This window comes from Aythya ferina (genome assembly GCF_964211825.1).
Source record: "Aythya ferina genome assembly, chromosome: 2".
Classification (NCBI taxonomy): domain Eukaryota; kingdom Metazoa; phylum Chordata; class Aves; order Anseriformes; family Anatidae; genus Aythya; species Aythya ferina.
In genome coordinates, this window is record NC_140297.1 from 59,093,986 (window position 1) to 59,115,967 (window position 21,982).

The 21,982-nt window shown below is 38.4% G+C and overlaps 1 protein-coding gene across 2 annotated transcripts in view; it reads right to left on the minus strand.

The window, feature by feature from the left end:
• The window catches only part of LOC311431843 (uncharacterized protein), a 305,675-nt gene that overhangs the window by 214,336 nt on the left and 69,357 nt on the right, over positions 1-21,982 (minus strand). Inside the window, exons 2-3 of one of the 2 annotated variants that reach the window (XM_084509773.1) lie at positions 6,922-7,062; positions 5,286-5,544 (exon numbers count right to left, since the gene is read on the minus strand). The exons of the other annotated variant lie outside the window; for it this stretch is intronic. The gene's annotated coding sequence lies outside the window, so the exon portion shown is untranslated. The remainder of the gene's footprint in view (positions 1-5,285; positions 5,545-6,921; positions 7,063-21,982) is intronic. 2 annotated transcript variants of the gene reach the window in all.

Sequence of the window (21,982 nt, forward strand, 5' to 3'; positions counted from 1 at the left end):
TATGTACTTAGAGTAGCTGAGGGAGAATTTTGCTAAATTTGCAGGGAAGGTCTCTAAATATCTGTTTATAATGGTTGCAAAGCACTGGAAAGGCTACCTAGAGAGGATGTAGAAAATTATTTATTGTGAATTTTTATGAGCTGTATGACAAATTCCTGAGGAAGTGACCTAGATATGTCAATATTGATTTCAAGTAAGGGATAGAGTGTGGATTTTTATTTTATTTTATTTTTTTTTTAAGTAGTCAGCCTGACACATCATGAGCTGTGGTGTCTACCTCAGACCTGGTTACTGCATTTCCAATTCAAAGGGGGGGAGGAAGGGAGGGGGGGAAAGCAAGAAGTTCTGAAGATGTATTAAATTTTTTTTTATTTTATTTTTTTTTAAATGAATACTCTGTCACCCAAATACTTCTGCTCCAGTGAGCTCCTTTTGAAGAGAGAAAAGTCAGGTAGGATAAGACTAGCAAAAACTATGTCAGGCATATCCACCAGACAAAGTCATTACACAACAAAAGGAGAAGAGAGCTATAGACAAGGTTAGTTTCCCAAGAGCAACATCTCCTAAGGTCTTTGGGGTAGATCACCAGGGAAACACAGAACACTTGTATAGAGGGCCGCCAAATCCTGAGGTCATTGGCCTACATAGAGATTACAATTATATCAACTGATGATTGATCAAATAAAGTGAAATTACAAATATTACCCAAAGGACACTAATGAGCCCCAAACGAACATAAAAGTTTCATATCTTTATCTCAGCAGCACCATGCTCAGGCTGAAGCCTTGCCTTTAAAGCAATTTTAATTCCACCTACTACTATCAGTATCATAATATTCACAAGTATCACAAGATAATGTAGTCACTCTGGACTTGAAAAACAAACTGCAATATATGTAGCAAGTAAGTTTCAATTAAATTCTCCACATAAATACTGCCAGATTAATGAGATACAGTTGTAGGAAGAAAAAATACTGCAGTACCAAAGCACTTCTATGTTCCTGTTAGTTGGGTGCCCTCTCTCAGCAAGTGCCTTTGTTTAAAAGAAGCTTGCAGTTCTTCAGAGGAAGAAATAAAATTCTGGTAATATACGTAACTATGATGAACTCTCCTGTAAGGAGAGAGTTCTTCCTGACCACAGTTGGGAGAACAGGGGAAACACTGAGACCGCTTGTTATCACTTTATCTTAGTAGTAATAAACCATGGGCCAACTCCTTCCCTTTCATAAGTTTACTTTACATTTGCTCACTATATAGTATCATTATAGCAAATACTATAATTACCATATATTGAGAGCAGAAGCAAGTAGCTGTAAGTAGCTCTGTAAAGCCAACTTTTAATGAAATTCAATATGTGAAGAAAAGGGTATATGTATAAAGGAATAAACTATCTTTCTGTAGACTTCCAGAAAAACTGTTCCACAGACTGTCCTGTCAGACATCCCCCTCCCCTCCCCAGGAAATCAAGTTTCACTCTTCTTAAATAACTTTACAAAATAAGTACTATTCACTATAGGAGAATTTACCACCAAAAATGCCAGGACTACATTATTTGGCAAGGAGCCTCATGAAATGTGATAGAGAGTGGCTCAATTTGACCCCAAAATTTCTCACTAACCTGTAGAACTTGTTGCCTAATCATGCTAATTACATGTGCAGTAAAAAAATAAATATTTGAATGAGTTGTTCCTGTGACACTGAGAAATTAAATGTAGGGCGAACCATTTATGTTTCTTCTTTATTTGTTATTCTAATGTCAGTCTGTTACTTGGGGAAACAGTCAAAAAACTGAAGTGGATACCACCCACCATTTGATAAAAGTAGATGTTCCAATTCCCGAGCACAACTGTAATATGGAAAATAAAGCAGAACTGAAGTAACTATTACTTTCATAGCACCTTTTATGAAGCTGTCAAAGCAATTAAAAAGCATTATTGGTTTCACAACAGCCTGATGAGACACTTAAATTACAATATTATTTTATCGGAAAGACTTCTAAAGCACAGCAACTAGTGAAATATGCAAATTTTTGTATTGCATTAAAATCATATTTTTACAGGTAGCCTACTTTCAGTCTCCTCTTTTTCACTGCCTTCCCCCCCCCCCCCTTCTTTTTTTTTGAATAAAGAATCAACTACAGAGAACTCATGTACTTCTGTATTGAGTTCTTACAGCTAACCCTAAGCCATACAAATGGCTATGGGTATGAATCAAAGACTACAGAATACATTGAATCAAATACTGCATGAAGTAGTAACCCCTCTAATTCCCCTGGAACACAGCAAGTGATAAATGCCACATTCCAGTGGAATTAGCACGTCTCCCTCCTTCCTGCTCAGACACAGCAAAAAGGCACGGGGGGTCATCTGAGGTTACAGGAAAGGTATGCAATCAAGAAACCCAGCACCAGCAGAGGATTCCTTTGGTTCTGGAATATAAAGGGAACTTGAGCCATACTCAAATGACCCCTCTAATTCACCTCAATGACATCAGCGTAGGCCTTCTCACAGCTGGTTAAGGTCTTCTCTACACAGCTAGTTAAGGAATTAAACTTGTTCTTAGAATAACCTGAAAAAGCTACAAAGAAGGCTCCCTGTCATGTGTCAGGCAAGTTTCTTCAACTCCTGCATAAGAGGACATATAGCTGTAAGCGAGTCCAAAGCAATGTTACACAGGCCCATCTTATGAACTGCGTATATTTGAAACTTGCCCCTAGAGCCAAACACACTAACTGTAATGAACATAGAATCACAGAACAGTTTAGGTTGGGAGGAACCTTAAAGTTCATCTAGTTCCAACCCCCCTGCCATGGGCAGGGATGCCACCCACTAGACCAGGTGGCCCAAAGCCCTATCAAGCCTGGCCCTGAACACCTCCAGGAGTGGGGCTTCCATAGCTCCTCTCACAACCTCTTCCAGCACCTCACCACCCTCATAATAAGATTTTCTTCCTTCTAATCTAAATCTACCTTTCTTCCCCACACACACACCTTTTTTAATATTAAAGCCATTACCCTTTGTCCTATCACTACATCACTACACTCCCTGATAAACGTATTCATGTTTTCACAGCAACAAAACTTAACACCACAAAAGCAAACAGTAAATCTTATTTGTCCTTAATTTGATCTCAGGTGACATAGTTTCCAAGATTCTGGTGGAGAAAGAAAAATTGTTATTGTTTATATAGTGTTCCTTATGATAAGTCACTACAGGTTGTCCTCATATGTCAGATATTCATTCTACAGATACCATATAGGCAAGTTTTCATCCACAGCTGACATGTCATTTGTAGCAGTACACATATTTAATATGCTGACAGTTCCTAGCCACGTTACTTATATTACAATGGGCTTTTCTGAAGAGTCCTGCAAGAGCTTTAGTTTCCCACTAAAGGTCTAGAGCTAGCAGACAAGTAGGCAAAAGCATCACCTCCAAGGTGAGGCCAGAGGTCTTATAGACCCTTTCTGGCACCATCAGTTGTCAGCCTCTTTGTTTCTTCATTGGGAAATAAGAACCCGATACTGACCATGCTGTTCTCACTCATCCATAAGGGCACTGCACTTCCTAGATTTGCATGATGTACCACAGCAAAGTCCTTGTAAATCCAGGATTTCCCATGACAGCTCTCATAGGCCTCACAGATCTACAGATAATTCTTGTCACCAGTTTCCCTAGTGACAGGTCCTGCTGAACAACACATGACAGCCACCATCCACACCAAGTGGGTCTTTATTGCCATATTATCACCATTGGAGAAAGGCCAGAGCAACTCGTATCCTTCTAGCTCCATTTAATTTCTCCAACTTTCCTCTCACCTTAAATATCAGGCAACAGGCATAGCAGCCATGACACTGCTCTATCTATATATACAGTATTAGGAGCTCTCCATTTCAAATGCTGATCTGGATGGATGCCATACACCCCCTGGAAGCATCTGCATTTGAATTTAAAGGGGTGGGTGAGTGACAGCAAAACTAGCTTCTTCTTCTGACAAGGCTTTGGCAGATCATTGGTTGTCATCAAACCTATTGCATTTCTTGGTCTCTGCCAAGAATTCCACCTACATGCCTGATGGCAATTAATCCTTTGTAGGTGCTAATGAATAAAAGCAGCACGCACACTTTACAGACCTAAAAAGAATATCCCAATCCATATATTAATTCCATAAATAAACTCACATGCACACACAGTTCCCCTCCTTCCCCTATCCACATGCCACTGTGCACCCACACCCAAACTCGTGCTTAGAAAAAAAACAAGCAGCAGTAAGATGATCATCCAACTGTGTGCAAGTAGGATTTTTTCATGAATCATTATCTGTTTTTCCATAACTCATCTACTGCAAAAAGCATTGCTTTATGAATGCAGAAGGCAGCCTACATTTGGGATAATGAAGCAGATTCATCTCATGCCTGAACCTTTCAAAGGTTCAGACATTTCACACACTCTCTCTAACCATGACTTTTCTGTGGTATCCAAAATCATCTGGGATATGACAGTATAACATAACCACACTTCATGCAAATACACCAACAATTTCTGTAGAAGGGTAAATGAATGAAATAGGGGCACCATGAGGCTTCAGCACCACAGTACTTCTGAATCAACAAACTGAACATTGCTTTCATGCTTGTGTAATTCTGGGTTTTCTGTTTTCTGTCAATTTTAGAAGACAAGGCATCAAAACAATATGAGGAGACACACTGTGTAAAGCTGGTTGAACAGTCCTTATTAGCACTTCTTATCAGAAAAAACAGTTTTGTCAAAATATGTTATGGGAGTATATTAACTCAAAACCAAATTTTTACATGCAAACGTTGTTTCTTTTTGTTGTTGTTTGTTTTTACATTAATGGTTCATACACAAACAATTTAGGTTGTAGAGTAAAAAACAAGTAAATTGAATTCTACAAGAACATTTGATTCATCCTGAAAGCAATAGTGTATTTTTTCCCCAAACCTCAGACTACAGTTATATAAGAAGTTTTAGCTCTCAATTTGAGCATGTTTTTGAAATATGGGAATTTCCCAACCACTTTTACACTATTTATGAATCAATCAGAAGTAAAGTGCTCTGTATCTTAACATTTCCAGACCAGGTTTCATAGACTCCAAAAGACTTCAGGAACTTGTTTTTTTAAATCATCACTCTGTAGATAATACTTTTCTTGGTCTCAATTACAATGGGATTCACTTTTTTCTACTAGCTGAACTGCAGGTCAGAACAGTAAAAACAAAACAAAACAAACTGTGTTACATGCAGTAGCATCATGCACTGTACTTACATGGTATTTTTGATAGTGTTCCACTGTACCAGCCACTAGAAAGTCATCTTGTTTGTGAGGTCATTTTACCTTTTGTACTACTTCTATAAAGGCAGTAAAATCAGGGAAGAAGTCTCAAGTATTCCCAGTGCAGATGAGTCCAGTATTCACAAGCAGCTGCAGTATAAAGGACCTTTCCACATTGTCTCCATTGTTTCCATCTGTGAACTCTCCATCACTGTAGCACCTGGGAATCTCTTGCTTTATAATGTGGTTTTATCTGTGTAAGCAGCAGAGATGAGGGGGACAACTGTTAGACCTCACCCCTGTGATTCCTTAGCTGTGGCATACTCTCATTTTAGTTTCCAGAAGAGGTCTTTAAGTTTTATGCCAAAACAACACATTTTATAGTTCATCTGACTGAGCTAGGCAAGGAACCTTTTTTCCATTTTAATTTATTTTCTTCTAGCCTGCAACAGGATCACCGTCCCAGCCCATTCTGAACCATAATACATCCACAAATAGAGCAGGGATCAACAGCAGACATGTTTTTTCTTTTCATTTTCCTGTTTACAAATTTCTCCTCCAATTTTCACTAGCCGCTGAGTAATTCAGGTCTGAAATTATGGCCATTCTTGTCTCCTCTATCATATTAATATTCATAGTACCAGCTACTTTACAAAACACAGGTGCACACACTTAACATCATCAGCATGACATTGATGCTAAGCATCTGAATGCTCTGAAATGCCCCAACACTTCACCTTGTGCAGCTCATATTTCACTGGCAGGACTTTGTTACCAGAGGAGGCAGCAGTGTAATTTCAGGAGTATTGTAACTGTAGTCACTAAATCATTTTGCAAAGGCCTGTTTCTATCATGGGTATTGAAGTACACTTTATCCAAAGGAGGTTTCACTAGAGAAAAACCCAAACTCAGAGGGATGGTTGTTCCTGCAGGTGGATCCCACCTGTGGGACTTGGGTGCTTTGAGAATAGGCCATGGTTTCAGGTGCTCATGAAGGGCCTGTTCCAGGAAGGGCCTGGCCTAGGTGCTGCTTTTTCTCAGCCTGAAAGGGCTAAAACCTATGTCTTTCTCTGCTCCAACCTTCTAATTTTAGCATGCTGCCCCTATGAAGGGCTTTTTTCCACAAATATGCTCAAAGTTGGTTGAAAGGTGGACTATGATATGGGCAAGAAGGCAGCACTCTTCTGGCAGAAGGCAGGATGTGGGATCTGTAGCCTGATGGGCAGAACATGCCACTGGGAGGAAGAAAACTGCTTCCTGAAATTAGCCCGGGATAATTTTCTTTCTGTTCAATGACTCTTTAATGTTAAATACATTAAAAGCTTAGGAGCAAAATGTGAAAACATATGGAGTGAAGAAGTTTAGGCAAATTTACAAAAATAGCCCTACCTCCCTGGAAAGTCTTACAATGTCTTAGAAACTCCTTGGATTTAAATATCCCTTTGGCTTTCATTGTCCCCTATTTTGTTCTAGGCAACTTTTGGGAATATCACTACTCAGAGTACTCTGTTTTATAAGGTTTTGAATATCCCCTGAGTTCCACTTATCTTAAGAATTGCCAAATTATCAAGGTCATCAAAGTAATCCTAGTGTTTACAGGAAAACTAAACTTTTAACTGGCATGTCTTACCACTCTGACGGGAGTTCAGTTACTGCTGGTGTTTCATCTGTAGTCTCCATTCAGAATCCCACAACTATATGACTACATTTTTAATCTCCTGATCTTTCTGAGTTGTAAAAGTTTTCTATTTTCTTCTTCACTGAGTGGTTACTAAAGTGGAAAGATAAAAATAAAACAAAGGCAAAGAAAAACACTGAAGTAATATTTCAGGAAAGTGATTTCTTTCAGAGTATTTTTAATTTTTTACATGATTCAAAATAACTTCACATACAGTAACCACTCAAACCAACTGACTCATCTTCATGTCCACATGCTTTCTTTAAAAACTGAAAATTCTCTCTCTTTCTCTTTCTCTTTTCTCTTTTTTTTTTTTTTTTTTTAATGTTCAAAACATAACATTTTGCTGGAACAGATGCCTTATTTGAGCAAAGTGTCACATTCTGCAATATTTAAAATGATGTTTTAATTTAACCAAGATGTGACTAATAGTCAATGACTAGGAAAATGCACCATGCCTGGCTTTTTGTCCAGCACCAGTGACACCATCATGAACCATTCTGATAAGCGGTAAGGACTCATGGCTGAACAGTATTTCTTGTTTTCTTAGTTATTGGTTTGGTTATTAGCTTTGCTCAAAGGAACCGACCAATACAAAAAATAATGAGGTGAGGCTTGCATCCTTGGGCTAATATTGACTTTTTAATGATTCATTTTTTGTCTTCCTCTTCCATCTTATTTTTATAATCTCCATCTTATCCCTTCTGCTGTTAAATCTTGTGAAAAGCCACCTACTCTAGCAGCTGGAAGAATCCAGACCCCATTGAAGAACTCACTGCTTTTAAGTCTTTTTTTTTTTTTTTTTTTTTTTTTTTTCCCAGCAGCAGCACATCTGTCTCTGAAAGGTTTTAAGTGTCTTTGTAACTAATACAAGAACTTCAAAAAGTTTTATTTGTTTTGGCTCAGCTAAAGGCTTTGGTTTCTAGCTGCTTGTTCAATCCTCCTGGAACAGTAAAAATAGATGGGGAATCTCAGGATGTTTCACTATGTTTTTGTCACCTCCCTGTATCCAGTATGAAATTTCACAAGAGCCTTCTTTATAGTAAACTGACATTTCTGTTAATGGATCTACATCTTAGTCGTAGACTTAGCTGTAGACTTATACTGGCCAACTTAGCTGTAATACTCACAAGACATAGGAGAAGGCAAGGAGGAATAACAGACCATACTTATCCCACTTCTGCCATTTTGGCAGAGAGAATTTGGTTACTGTTTTGAGTCTAATCCAAGTACTCAGGATTTCCATAGAGATGATGACAGGTTTTTTTTGTTGTTGTTTTTGTTTGCCCCCTCCCCCCCCCTTCTTGAGCTTTATGACCACAATATGGGGTAGGGAATTGGGTCTCTAGTGTCTGCTATCCAGAAGCTCTCTAGAGATGTAAAGGTACAATTTAGAAATGGTGGAGGGTTTTTGGTAGCCCTTTTTCCTGCCCAAGTGACAAGACCATAACAGGTTATGCAGTGAGAGACCCTTCAGGTCTCACATGTTGAAGAAGCTGTAAGGAAAAGAGTCAGCACAGCAGTGTCATGAGGTTGCACCACTATTTTGTTTTTTCAGCTTCTATATGAGAAACGTGAAAGTATGACATCTGTTTACAAGAATATATTGTGCAAGCAGCAAGACCCTCAATGCTGACTGAGGGCATAGCTAGACATGTAGGCAAGGGATATAAATAGCAGGGTCTATGGATTACAAGGACAGAGTGAGCACTGTGGGATGGCAACGGTCTTTTGCTGCATCCTAGCACATGCAGTCTGCTCCACTGCCAGCTGATGCCGACTCCTGTCTGTACAGCCTTCCAGAAACCCTGCAATTGCAGAAATGCTCAGTCTGTTACCTCAGAGTGGACACATAAGTGATACTCAATGAATTCTCACGGTTCCCATAATTTTGATAATCTAATAACAACTCAGGTTGTTATGGGATTTGGAAACAGATGATTTCATCTTGAAAAGGCATGTGAAATCCATACAGATGTTTAATATCTCAGAGCTGAGCGTCAAATCCAATAAATCCTTAGTCCTTAGCAATGTAATTCTGTTAGTCCCTAAGAAATGGAGAAAGCAAGAGCTCCTTTACATGCCTCTTTAGTTTCCTAATCCTAATATGTATGCAAATGCTGTACGTCGCTGTACTTATCTTCTGTCAGTATGTTAAAGGAGTCAGTAGCTGATCAAGAGTATCAACAGATTTTCTAAAGGTAGATAGACATTGACCAGTGCTGGAAAAAACTGATGGATTTACCCCAGTTTAGACCAGCTAGGAAACTGAAATTTTTTTAAATAATACTCACATTTAGGAGTGCTGATGTTGATTCTCACCATAAACCTCTAAGTTGTACATGTATACTCTGGTTTTACCTGTAGCTAAATCTATCCTATGAATGCTCTTGTCCAGCACTTGTACTGGCCAGTTCCACACTCATGAATATATCTTGTGGTTTTAATGAGATTGAAATTATCCAGGAAGGAGAAGGTGACCTAGATGATCTGGATACGTGGGGTGATGCACTGTGGTGAGGAATATGTGGTGAGGAGAACAACAGAAAAAAAGGAAAGACAAAGAAAAACTATCATGTGATTACCTAAATTTAAAGTTACTAAAATCTACCAGTTTTAGACTAACACTGTTATGTGCCTTCCCGTTTATCTGGTCTGGTCTTCATAAGCTCCAAATGCTTATGCCTCCACTGTGTCTTCTGTTAAACAGGACCATAAGTACTGCCAGCTGTTTTACCTTCACTAGTGTCTGTTTTATTGGAGCTTTAAAAGACATAATTACTTAGGCTTATCTCCATCCTCATTTACATCAGTCTTGGATATAATGGCACAGATACTCTAGGAGGATGTAGGAAAGAACAGAACAGAACAGAACAGAACAGTTCAGCTAGAAGGGACCATCAAAGACCATCTAGTCCAACAGCCTGTCTTCTTCAGGGCTAACCAGTATTTAAAACACATTATGCTGGGCACTGTCTAAATGTCTCTTAAACACTGACAGGCACAGGGCATCAACTACGTCTCTAGGAAGCCTGTTCCAGTGCTTGACCACCCTCAGATAAATAAATTGTTCCCAGTGCCCAGCCTGAATATCCCCAGTGCATTTCTGTGCCACTCCCATGCATCCTGCCATGGGTGACCAGGAGCAGAGACCGGCCCCTCACTCTGTGCTTCCCCTCCCCAGGGCGCTGCAGAGAGCAGTAAGGTTGCCTCTTGGCCTCCTTTTCTCCAGACTGGAGGACCCAAGTATCCTCAGCCTCTCCTCATAGGACAGGCCTTGCAGCCCCTTTGTCAGCTTTGACACCCTCCTCTGGAAGCTTTCAAGAACCTTAAGATCCTTTTTATATTGTGGAAGCCAGAACTGTGCCCAGCATTCAAGGTTAGGCTGCACAAATGCTAAATATATCAGGAGGATCACCTCTTTTAAATGGCTGGCTGTGCTGCCTTCAGTGCAACCCAATATGCAGTTTGCCATCCTGGCTGCCAGAGCACACTGCTCATGTTGAGCCTGCTGTCACCAGCATCCCCAGATCTCTTTCTGCAGGGCCGTTCTCCAGACACTCATCTCCCAGTCTGTATTTGTGTCCAGCATTACTCTGTCCCACATATATAACCCAGCATTTTCCTTTGTTCAGTGTCATCAGTTCAGTGTCATCAGCAAACTTGCTGAGGATGTACTCCACTCCTGCATCCACTTCAGCCTCCAGATCACTGATAAAAACTGTCAATCCATTTCATCACCCAGCACAAACAAAATCAAACAAATAAATCAGGGTTTTGACTACATCTGCTTGTGATAAGAATTTTCTTTTTACCCTTTTCCAAGGAAGATCTGGATTGTTATGTCAAACGTATTCCTCAACCTGCTGAGAGTTTGAAATGGATGCAGAACAGAACTTAAACATGCTGGATCACATCTAGCTCAGTTCAAAATCTTTAATATTGATACAGTCTACAGGTGAAATTAAATCTATCTCCACAGTGTAGGTGACCTCTAATACTAGTATATTATTTCCTAACACTAAATAGCTGGAGACTGTGAAAGAGCTCAGCATACAAATTACATGTATCCAATCGAGTAATTTTCTTACCACATGTTTATTTTTGTCATTAATAGAATTATCAACAGAAAGTATTAAATCACCAGGTGAGTCACCAGCAGGGAGGTGTGTCAGCATAGGAACTGTAAGGTATCTCCTTGTTCAGTCTCGTTACCTAGTCACTTTTCCTAAGAGGAATTGAAGAAAATTCTTCCCAGAGGGCAGGAAAACCCCATAATGTCCCAGGATGATGAAGAAAGGAAAGTACATCTTGTGTCATCAGAGCAAGGCAGTCACTGAAGTGCATTCTGTGAAATGACACAAAAGGGTTTCTCCATAATAAAACACACAGTGCTGGCTACACAGTGATTAACTCTGTCTCATAGACAGGAAGCAAGAATCACACCCCCTTTTAAAGTATGTTGATAATTTTAAGTGTATCAGATCCTCCTTCCTGTTTACCTCCAGAGCCATGAGAGTAGTCACAGAAGACAGATACAACCCTTATTATGCTGCATTTTCCCCTTACTTCAAGTAGTAAGAAACTTCCTGGAATTTGCTAAAGGCTTTGTATTAGTGTTATAAATGACAGTACATGGAAAGAGAAGTATTTCCATGCTTTTTACCATATTTGGACACCACTTTGAAATCTGTGGGATTTAATTTCAGTTGTGTAATTGCAAAGATTGTTGCTCAGGGAGACACATGTGCCTGTCCTGGCTTTACTGAGGTCAGCATGGTTCCTCTGAACAGACCTCATTTCAGGACTTAAAAGTGTAATTCAAGACCTGTGGTCCAATTTCCATTTGGCACTGGCAAAATGACATGCCAAGACTAGTCTATGGTTTCAGATCTTATTTCCCTTGTTATCCTAAAACTGGGAAAAGGATTTATTCTCAAAGAAGTCTCTTCATGGTTTGTATAACAGCAGACTTCATTTTAGAAATTTTCAATTCTGAAGGGAGCAGGAGGAGGTGTGCAATCCAAAATTTGAAGCTGGAGTTAAACAAATTTAGGCTGGAAATATGTACAAACATTTACCAAGAAAAGCATATGACCACTGAAGCAATGGATCCTTCAGCATTTTCTGTCTTGAACTGTGGTTCAGATATCTTTCTACAAGATGCAATTGTTCCCAAGCCTCCAAACTGACACATTTTACATCAGCATGAAAGTCACTCCGAAGTGAAGAAAACACACACACAGGATACATACACATAGTGTGTGTATCCTCAGGAGACAATGTTACTCCCTGGGTGGGTCAAGGTGATACACACATCTCAAAAAAGTTTTATCAAGGAGCAAATCTAAAATGTAAATTCTAAAATTCCTTGAGAAAGTCCATCAGCAGGGAATTCAGCAGGTCTTACTCAGTACCAAGTCAAAAGTGACTCCCATTGAAGTGGATGTTGAATTTGCTCAATAAGAAATGACTAAGATGTAGAATAAAATGTCAGGTCTCTCTCTGGCTTCCACTACCATTAATGGCAAACTGCATACCATGGAATTCAAATTCCTCTTCTTTCTGTGGTTGATGAGGTGACTCTGGAGTGGAGGCTGAGACTTCACCCCCTGCTACAGAGCCTGGCAGTGAGGCTTCTCCAATCTACTAATCTACCTAAGCTTTCTTTAGACCTTCATAGTTCGACAGGGAATGGGCAATGAGATTGTGCCACCACTTCTATTATCCCCAGTTGACCCCAGAAAAAATAATTTTTGTATTTCTAACTTTCATCTTGACCAGAGATCATGATGGAAAAAGGCTAAAAATTTCATTAACCGTTCTAATTAAAAAAATCTGAACATAGAGTAAGATCTGTGTTTCAGCATCAGGCCTTTACTTTTGCACTGACTGCCATGACCTTGATGTTATCAGGATCAAAAGCCCCTAAATTCTTAAAATATTCTAAAAGTAGATGATAGAAGGTCAGTTTTTCAGAATGGAATAAGCCCTCAGAATACGACTTTTTTTTTTTTTAAGGAAAGCATACATTTATTTTTGTTAGTTGTTTATATATTTAACATAAATGTTAACCTGAGTTTACATCAGCAGGATGTTCAGAAAAGTCTCCTATACAAGTATTTGAGCAACATTTCATTCAGTTTTCTCAGGAGACAGTATTCAGAAACAAAGAAAGAAAGACAACCTAAAGTTTTCTTTTCTCTATTTAGGGAGATATAGCTATATGCTAACCTCAAAAAGTGGTAACTAATACTCTGAATTTCCTAGTTTTCATATAATTATATTTACAAATATATTTTAATATGTTTAATTCCCAACATTTCTAATGTCAATAAAAGAATAAATAAAATTTCCGTGTATTTTCTCCAAACAGAAAAGAAACTAACCTTTGGCCTGAGATCAAGCAGAGGAACATTTTGAGCCCCAATGAATATTTTTTTTTGTTCAAAGTTCAAGATCGGAAATATAGTGTTATGTAGAGATAATTTTGCTTTCAGAAGAAAAAGTACTGTAACTTTTCTTTCTAATAATACATAGCTGAAAAAAAAAAAAAAAACAAAACACATGTATTTCTCACTAGCAACTAAGTAATCACCACATTTTTTATTTTTTTTTTCACCAAAATGCAGTCTATCTTCATTTTTTTGACAATGATAGACAAAGTGCTGTCATACTGATAAGAGAACCAGATGAAACATCCAGAAACAAGGAGCACAAAGGGATAAATACTGCAATACAGAAAGGTTTTTGTTTGGTTGTTTTTTTTTTTTTTTTGTTTTGTTTTGTTTTGTTTTGTTGTGTGTGTTTTTTTTTTGTTTTTTTTTTTTTTTCTTCTTTCTTTTCATAGTTTTGCTGCTGGAAAAAGATCAATCTATATTCACACATTGCCTCAGACATGGACCTTAGCTTCTCTCAAAAAATAGAAAACATTTCCAAAACCTTGGTCTAGGTTCCCAAGGAATGCTAAATAAGAATTGTTCCCACTAAGTGAGCACACTCTGAAAATGTATGTATCAATATGGACCAAATGCACTCATGATCTTTGCTAAGTAGATGCTAGTTGCTAACACAGGAGAAGATCAAACACTCCCATGTAGGGGAATTTTATTCTACAGACTGCAGGAAAAACAGCTGTCCTAACAAAACGGTGTGGTTCTACCAGGGGGCTGGGATGCCTGGAGAGCCACGTGTGGGTGACAGCACACAGCCACCACTGGAAGCCACTGCCACACAGGAAGACCCATCTTGGAGGAGGGCTTGGGGGACACACAGACTTCAGTCCTGGCCTTTTGTTGAAGAAACACTCTCACACGTGTTTGAATACTGCATCGTTTCAGCAGAGAAGGAAAGGCTTCCAAGCTGCACAATTATGCTATTATAGTCACATGGCACAGGCCAAATTAGACAGAGTAGCTCTGTTTTCCTGAATCCGGTTTTTATAAGCTACATTCTAGCAGTGCTCCATTACGCTGCTATGCAGAAGTGTCTGACATTGTTTCCATCACAAACAAATCTTTATGCCCTAAATTCATGTTGGACGGAAACTTGGCTTCCAAGGCTTAAACCTAAGAATTACATTTGTTTGTTTAAACAAATTTGAGGGAAAACATACTTGGCCATCTTTGAGTTATATGATGACAAGATGATTTAGATTTCCCATAAAAGATATAATTCTTTTTCCCTCCTCATGCCAAACAATGATGCTTTCTTATAGCTGGACAGTTGTTGGCTAAAAGAACAAACCTATCAAGAAAAGCCAACTCACAGTTATATTGATTAGGGCAGCAGATGCTGAGCACCTCACAGGATGTGGTTCTTTCTTTGGAAGAGTGAAGACAAAGGTTTATCTCCTACATTTATGAGACTGCACTTGCATTTCTCTGATGCTGCTCTGTGTAAAGCTAAATTGAAATTGATTTATTCTGACTGTATTGTGTAATATTGGAATGATTTTATCTTTCTGTGTAAAGCTAAATTGAAATTGATGTATTGTGTACTACTGGAACAATTTTATCTTCTCAAGACAGCACATATTTACAAATGGCTACTGTAATAAGCCATCCTTGAAAGTAAACATCTCAAGGAAGATACAATTGAAACATACAAGAAATGCAACCAAAACTCAGTTTTCCACTTTCTCACAACAAATTATCCCTTATCCTTAACCATAGTACTATCAAAAGAAAATGATGGTAACATTCTGTACCCAACACACACACACATACACACAAAATTAGATCTTTGTGTTAATTCCTTGAAATTATACATATAGTTTTATTCTTATATCTTTGTAGAATAATTTGAAAAGCACTTCATATATTGCTCCAGAAAGTAATTTATCCTGTGGAGAAAATATCATAGTCTAAATATATTCATCTTTTTCACTCTATATTGCAGAAGTAGCATCATTTTGGGTTGTTAATGTGTTTATGTATATAAAACTAATCCCACTAAACTCTGGCACTGAAGTATCACAAAGGAATAGAAAAGTTTGGCAAAAATAGAAATCATTAGGAAAGCTTTCTCTAAAACAAAAGGTTTAACTATCCCTAGCAAACAGTAAATTATCAATCAACTTTTATTACATATTTTATTTCCTATCACATTTCATTCAGTTATGATCTATACTCTACTAGGCTGTACCAAAAAGGAGAATAAACAGGTACCTCATAGAAAAACTACATGCATATTCTTAGAAAAGCATACTGGATAATGTTGTATAGCTCCCTTTGAAGATATTTTAGACATTGCCTTTTTGATTGTCTAAAACCCATTTGTACCTTTGTCCTAACTGCTGGGTTAGGAGACAGCAAAAGTATATGTGAATGTTTAAAATTTGAAATATGTTTTATAAATTCTATATATGACCAAAGCCAAGCCAAAGCTCTTCTGCTTTATTCAAATCAAACCTACAGTGTACAGGCACAAGACTCCAGACTTCTTGGTAGTCTTGGGTCTTGACTGAGCATTTTCTTGTTTGAGAAGATATTCATAAGACATTCTTTACAACCCCACCAGTCCTACCAGCTAATTGCCTTTTCTAAATTGTCTCTTAAGATTTAATTTCCAGGACTGAATATTTGTTCTTGGCAGCCTCAGAACAACCCAGACATACACATTAAACAAACCATTACATGCTTAGACACCTGCTACTATATGGTATACAATTAACAGAGAGTCAAGTCTCAACAAAAGATTTCATTTGTTCATTGTTATGTTTAAGCAAGTGCTTGCCATTTAAAATAAAGCAATTCCGAGCAGTTTCCATTATGGAGTTATCTGTTCTTAATGTCATCATTCATTAGAGCAGTAGTCAGAAGAGGATTTTCCATCTTAACTAGATCATAGTTTACTTTGACATAGTAATTATCTATTATTCCCATGTATACTGTTTGTTTATAGGTTCAGTACCACATTCTTCTTTCTAAACAGTGCTTCAGAAGTAGTGGTAGTTGCTCAAGGCAAACAAAGCAACGAGTTAACATGAAGAAATAGACTGGTAGACACTTAAATCCTCATAATTTAAAGACCTACAAGCCAGGCATGAAATTGCTTTTGGACAGAGGAAGGAAATAAAGAAGCTATGTGGTGAGCTAAGAAGCTGACACTAGCCAAGAAAGGACGTCACAAGATGATTGTAAAAGTTTATCCAATTTTTCCAAGCTATCAAACCAATAAGGGTCACTTGGACCTCCAACTAAGATTACAAATACCTCTCACAATTGACTGAGCTTTCCATCCTTCTTCTTGACTTTGGGATTCATGCTCACCCTCTTCCCCTTACAGAAGAGATGCCTTTGCATTTACCATATTACAGTGACAAAGCAACCCTGAACTCAATTTTGATTGCTTCCCAGTGTTACAGCCTTGTAAAGAGCCAGGGAACATGCTCTACTCATCAGCCCAAAACACCGACTCTCATTCTTCCTTGGGACTTCTTCATATTCCACTAATTTATCCGATTGGCTTCCACTATGAAATGACACAGCACTTCTCCTCAGAATCAGTCTTCAGTTGTTTTCTCTGATCCTCCACCAATAACAACATCCACTTTCAGAAACTGCTTTTCCCCACTACTGCCCACACTTCTTTTCCCTTTTCTCAAAACATTTTGTAGGGTGACTAACTGATCTTTATCATCTTCCCATACTTTTTATCCATCACAATATCTGATTCCTTACTGCATGCACCAGTTATTGCTTCTTCCTAAGATGTGAAGTCAAAACTGCTGACATCTAGATCTCTTAAAAAATCTATTTCCCTTTGTCAGTTGAAGTAAAAATGCACATTACATCTTTCAGCACTAGTTAAAGTAATTCATTACAATTTCCTTCTGAAGGGAAATGAGGAGGGTAATATCTATGTACAAGCATGACAAAGTAACACTTGGAGATGTGACATAATCAGCCCCTAATATTTGCAAGGAAAGGAGGGGCAGAAAGTAAGGCTGTTCCTAGTCAGAACAAATGCACACTGAAACAAGTTCAGAAGTAGTTCACATTGGTCCACCCTCATGCTTCTGTCAGTACCACCTTGATCTAGCCGTCATATAAAAGAAAAGGTTTTAAGTTGAAACTGAAACAGTGAAAAGACATCTTAATAAGAAGCATGTGTAAGCACACATGTGCAGAGGCATGCACACACACACACTCACACACACACACAAAGCTTCTTGACAGCAACTGGCACCTGGAGATTCATTTCAGTATTCAGCATCTCAGTTCTCCACAAACATTTATAGGGAAACAGAATGGGAAACATGAAGTCCCAGGCTCCAGTAAAATCCATGGCAAAACTCCCACTGACTTCAGCTATCCTCATTCTTCCACTCAACCTCAAGTCAATGCACCTTTTTGTTTATTTTCTTGTTCAAATACTTTCCTCTAACAATATTAACACAGGAAAAATAACTGCTTGTCAGCAGAGCTCTACAGAAATTGGCAGTTTTTGTTTGAAGGCGTTTATGCAAGCTTTGAATTTAGTTTGATTAGAGTAGATTCTAGCCACAGCATTTGGACACAGATCAAGACAGAAATTTCAAATTCTGCCCACAGAACACTCATGTACAGCATATGAATTGGGCTGAGGTCATTCTGCCTTCATTTTCATGCCTTGAGGTTTATTACTAGCTTTAGAACCAGAAACTTGCAGCAGAATCCAGCTGAAGCCACCTCCTTTCACCTAGTTTCATGACACAATTATCTAACATCAGGAACTACTTGCATGAGTGAGTGTATACCAAAAGTTATCACACAATGGTATGTGGGATGGAGCATTTATTTCCTGTTTTAACCCTAAGGAAATGTTATGATAACAAAGTGTCATTACCCCTGAAAGTGTTGTCTTTTACATGATGACCACAGGGTCCATTTTTGGACCAGTTCGACTGAAATTCATCACATCAACAAAAGACTGGTGGGTTGGGTTCTTTCTTCCTTACTCTGTCTGTCTGGGTCATATTCTAAGAAACTATAGAATCATAAAAATTTAATGCCATGTGAAACTGGGTAACAGAAGCTTTGCATAGTTTGTGAGTGCATCTTAACTCTGCAGCTGCAGACAGAATCAAGAGACAGTAGATTTCACAGCAATGTTCATTAGTAGATCTCTGAAAATCAATGGTCTTTTAATTTCCATCACTTCAGAGGAGTCTGCTGGAAAAGAGTCTGTGCGTCCTTCAAGACAATATTTCAAGCTGCAGCCAGTGAAATTCTGAACCCTACTACGAAAGCACAGAACTCAAGCTGGCATGACCAAAATTGGTCTGTGCTGGATATATTCAAAATATATATACATATTCTGAAGATTGACCTCAAAGTCCTCTCATATGCACCAAAATAACTGCCAATACTGTTTCTGCTGGTTTCTTAATGTTCTTGTTTCCTTGTCAGTCTCAGTATCTACTTATTTCTATTGTCCCTGCTAGTGTTTCTCTCTGATCTGCATTCCTCCTTGTGTCGCAGTGCTAATCAAGTACCACACAGTCCTACTAATGATACTATTCATCAATTCATATAACATGAAAATTATACTAAAATGCCGTTATGTTACAATATCATCTTAGATATTTCATATTAGAGCTCATGTAGCAGCACTTCTGCTTTTTTTTTTTTTTTTTTTTTTTTTTTTTGTGACCATGCAGAGGTCATCCCCATCTATTTGAATGGAAAATATGCAGCATTGGTTCATTTGTGCATTCACGTATTTTTGAAGGACAGAGCAGTCTGGCAACCTGGTGAAGACCATCGCCTGCTTGCGTACACAGTATCTGGCCAGTGAGTGTTCCTGTAGAACCGTGACTCCACACATAACCACATTCTGTTTGACTTCCCCCCCTCCCTGGTTCTATTTTCCAAATCAAATTTTAAAGGGTTGGATCTGACCTTCTCACCCTGAGAAACAGAGAAAGTGCTCAAGCAGGAATACCTGGCCAGTCACACTATTAAAACAAAAACAATTACTGCCTTATTTAACAAAACAAGCCACAATCTCAAAATGGTAGAGGCCGCCTATTTTGTTAAGGTCTTAATAGCATATTTTGTGGTTCCCTGAGGAATAATTCTCCTTATTCAGAGAAACACTTATTAACCTTCATAATTTATTCGTGGCTTCACTGAACACGCGCATACTGTACCGCATGGCCATTAATCCTGGGAATGAACTTATTAATGATGGGTTAACCTTAAAAGGTTCAGTTTAGCTCAGATAACCACCCAGATTTCTGGATGCCTTTTCAAAATGTATCGTATTTTTAAGACGTACTACTGCACTTTTTCCAAAGTCCTTGTTACACAGCTCAGTGTTTCTAGTCAACCCTCCTAGAAGGTCTTCAGTTCCCTCCCACCACATTAGGTGAAGGGTTACCTCAGACATTTGTTAAGAGACACCACAAATAGCTTATTTGACATTCTGGAATAAAACCTTAGCTGTTAGCTAAAAGGTCCTAGGGTAAAGCAGAGTGTATTTTTTTCCTTATCTTTGCCAACAACTGCATCAAACATACATGGTGCCTCTCCCCTATAACACTTGATTCAATGATCTTCCTCTGACTGAGTGAGAAGAGCAGTGGGACTACAGAAATTACCCCATCTGACTCCTATAAATTTTGTGTATGACCAGTCTATGCTAAAACCTCATCTAGTTTTAGTGACTTCATCTTCTCATTTTCTGTAACCTGCTTATTCATTTACTTTCCCTGTTCCACCTTGCCTTTTCTGATGCCTTGCATTTTGATGTGAAGTCTCATGTTTGTTTCTGCTGTCCCTGTTACAACAGAATTCTGAACCTGCTCAGGACTGTAAACGCAGCCACTATTAAAAATAACAATATCAACAATTTTATTTTAAATATCAGAGAAATTAATTCTTAATACTAAACATTTCAAACACCCATGTACTGTGAAGCCAGAGAGTTAATGATGAGAACAACTGCTCCACAGGACCTTATCCACATCACTGTAATGAAACACATCCATTATTGGAACACCTCCTGGGAGGGACTGGGAAAGGAGGAGAAGGATGTCTTGTTGCTGACATCTTTGTCTGGTTGGCCAGATAAAAGCAAAAATGATATTTTTGTTTGATGAGCAAAAAGATATTTCTGACTGCCCTCAGGAAGAGAAGGAAGGTGCTACTTTGGCCAGTTTGGGAACGGAAGGCTACTGGCTTCTCCTGACAACTTGACTTTGATGTGCACTTGGGCATAGGGCTCACCTACACATACAAGACGAAAGACCCAAAAGGGACCAAACAAGAATGTGCTGCTGTTGGAAGTGAAGCACCTGATTCTATCTAAGGGTCTGAAAGATGTTGTGCTTCCTTGTAGGTTACCCCGGTCAGCATCAACTCAGTGTGAAAGAACAAGTCAAGATAAGCACATGCTGTGTAACATTCATATGCCTCGGTTAGCTTTCATGTGCATAGTTAAATACAAGTCCTGTAAAACACTTCAATAGCTCACTCACTGGAACAGTAAGACAGACAATTGCTATCTGTGGTGGGGAAGGCATAACATTCTTCACTTGCTAAAGAATCAGCCCATCTTGCTGAGCAGTTCAAAGTACATTATGGAATGGATTTGGAAAATTAGAGGCTACCTAACTTGTGGAAACTGCAGGAAGATTTCCTGATATGTGTGTGATGAGTCCCCTCTGCCTGAGAGAGTTGCAGGGAACACTACTCTGTGTCTCACTGATCTCCAAAACCAGGTGCCTCCAACTCTTTCAGAAGCTGCTGAGAAAGTTGGCTGGAAGACCTATGGCTTGAAACCAGATTAAAGACGTAAGAAATCCTGTTGCTTGCCAGAGGCACAAGAAAAGAGCTGCAATACAGTTGGCCCAATTGTATCCACTGTCCCTGACAGGGTGTATTAGGACCTTTTGGAACAGCATCAGAGAGCTTACAGTATGCTACTGCTTGTAATAGATTACACCATCCAATGCCTAGAAATAAGCTTTCTATCTGCATTAATTGTATAATAGAGCATCTATAAAATACTCCTGTGTTGCCTAAGTTATGCACCTATAAGGAATACAAGCCTTGTTGTTAGGTAAAAGCTCCAAGAATAAAATAAACAGATGGGCTGGCTTGTTCTTTTTCCTGTATGTTCGTTAACATAGACAGCTACAAAAGTGAAAGTAGGAAAACACAAACATTTTCCTAGAGAAGTTCATTTTTAACTGAAAATATATTTTTAATTATATATTTTTAGTCATCTCTTCAACCATTTAAAAAACGTGTTTTTTATGTGCTTGGAGATTGGGGGGCATCATTTTCAATAACAATTCTCATTATTTTCCATTGAAAATACAGACAAAATTTTTCTGACAAGCTGTACTACATAAAATGTGTAAAGCCTGCAAATACTCATTTTATTTATATCATGTTAATCACCACTGCATTTCTGGAACACCTAAATATAAATGGAACCCTATATTATAATTCCACTAGTTCCTGTCTGTTATTATGTATTCTAATTGGAGAAGAGTGTTTTCTGACTGAAAACACTGCGC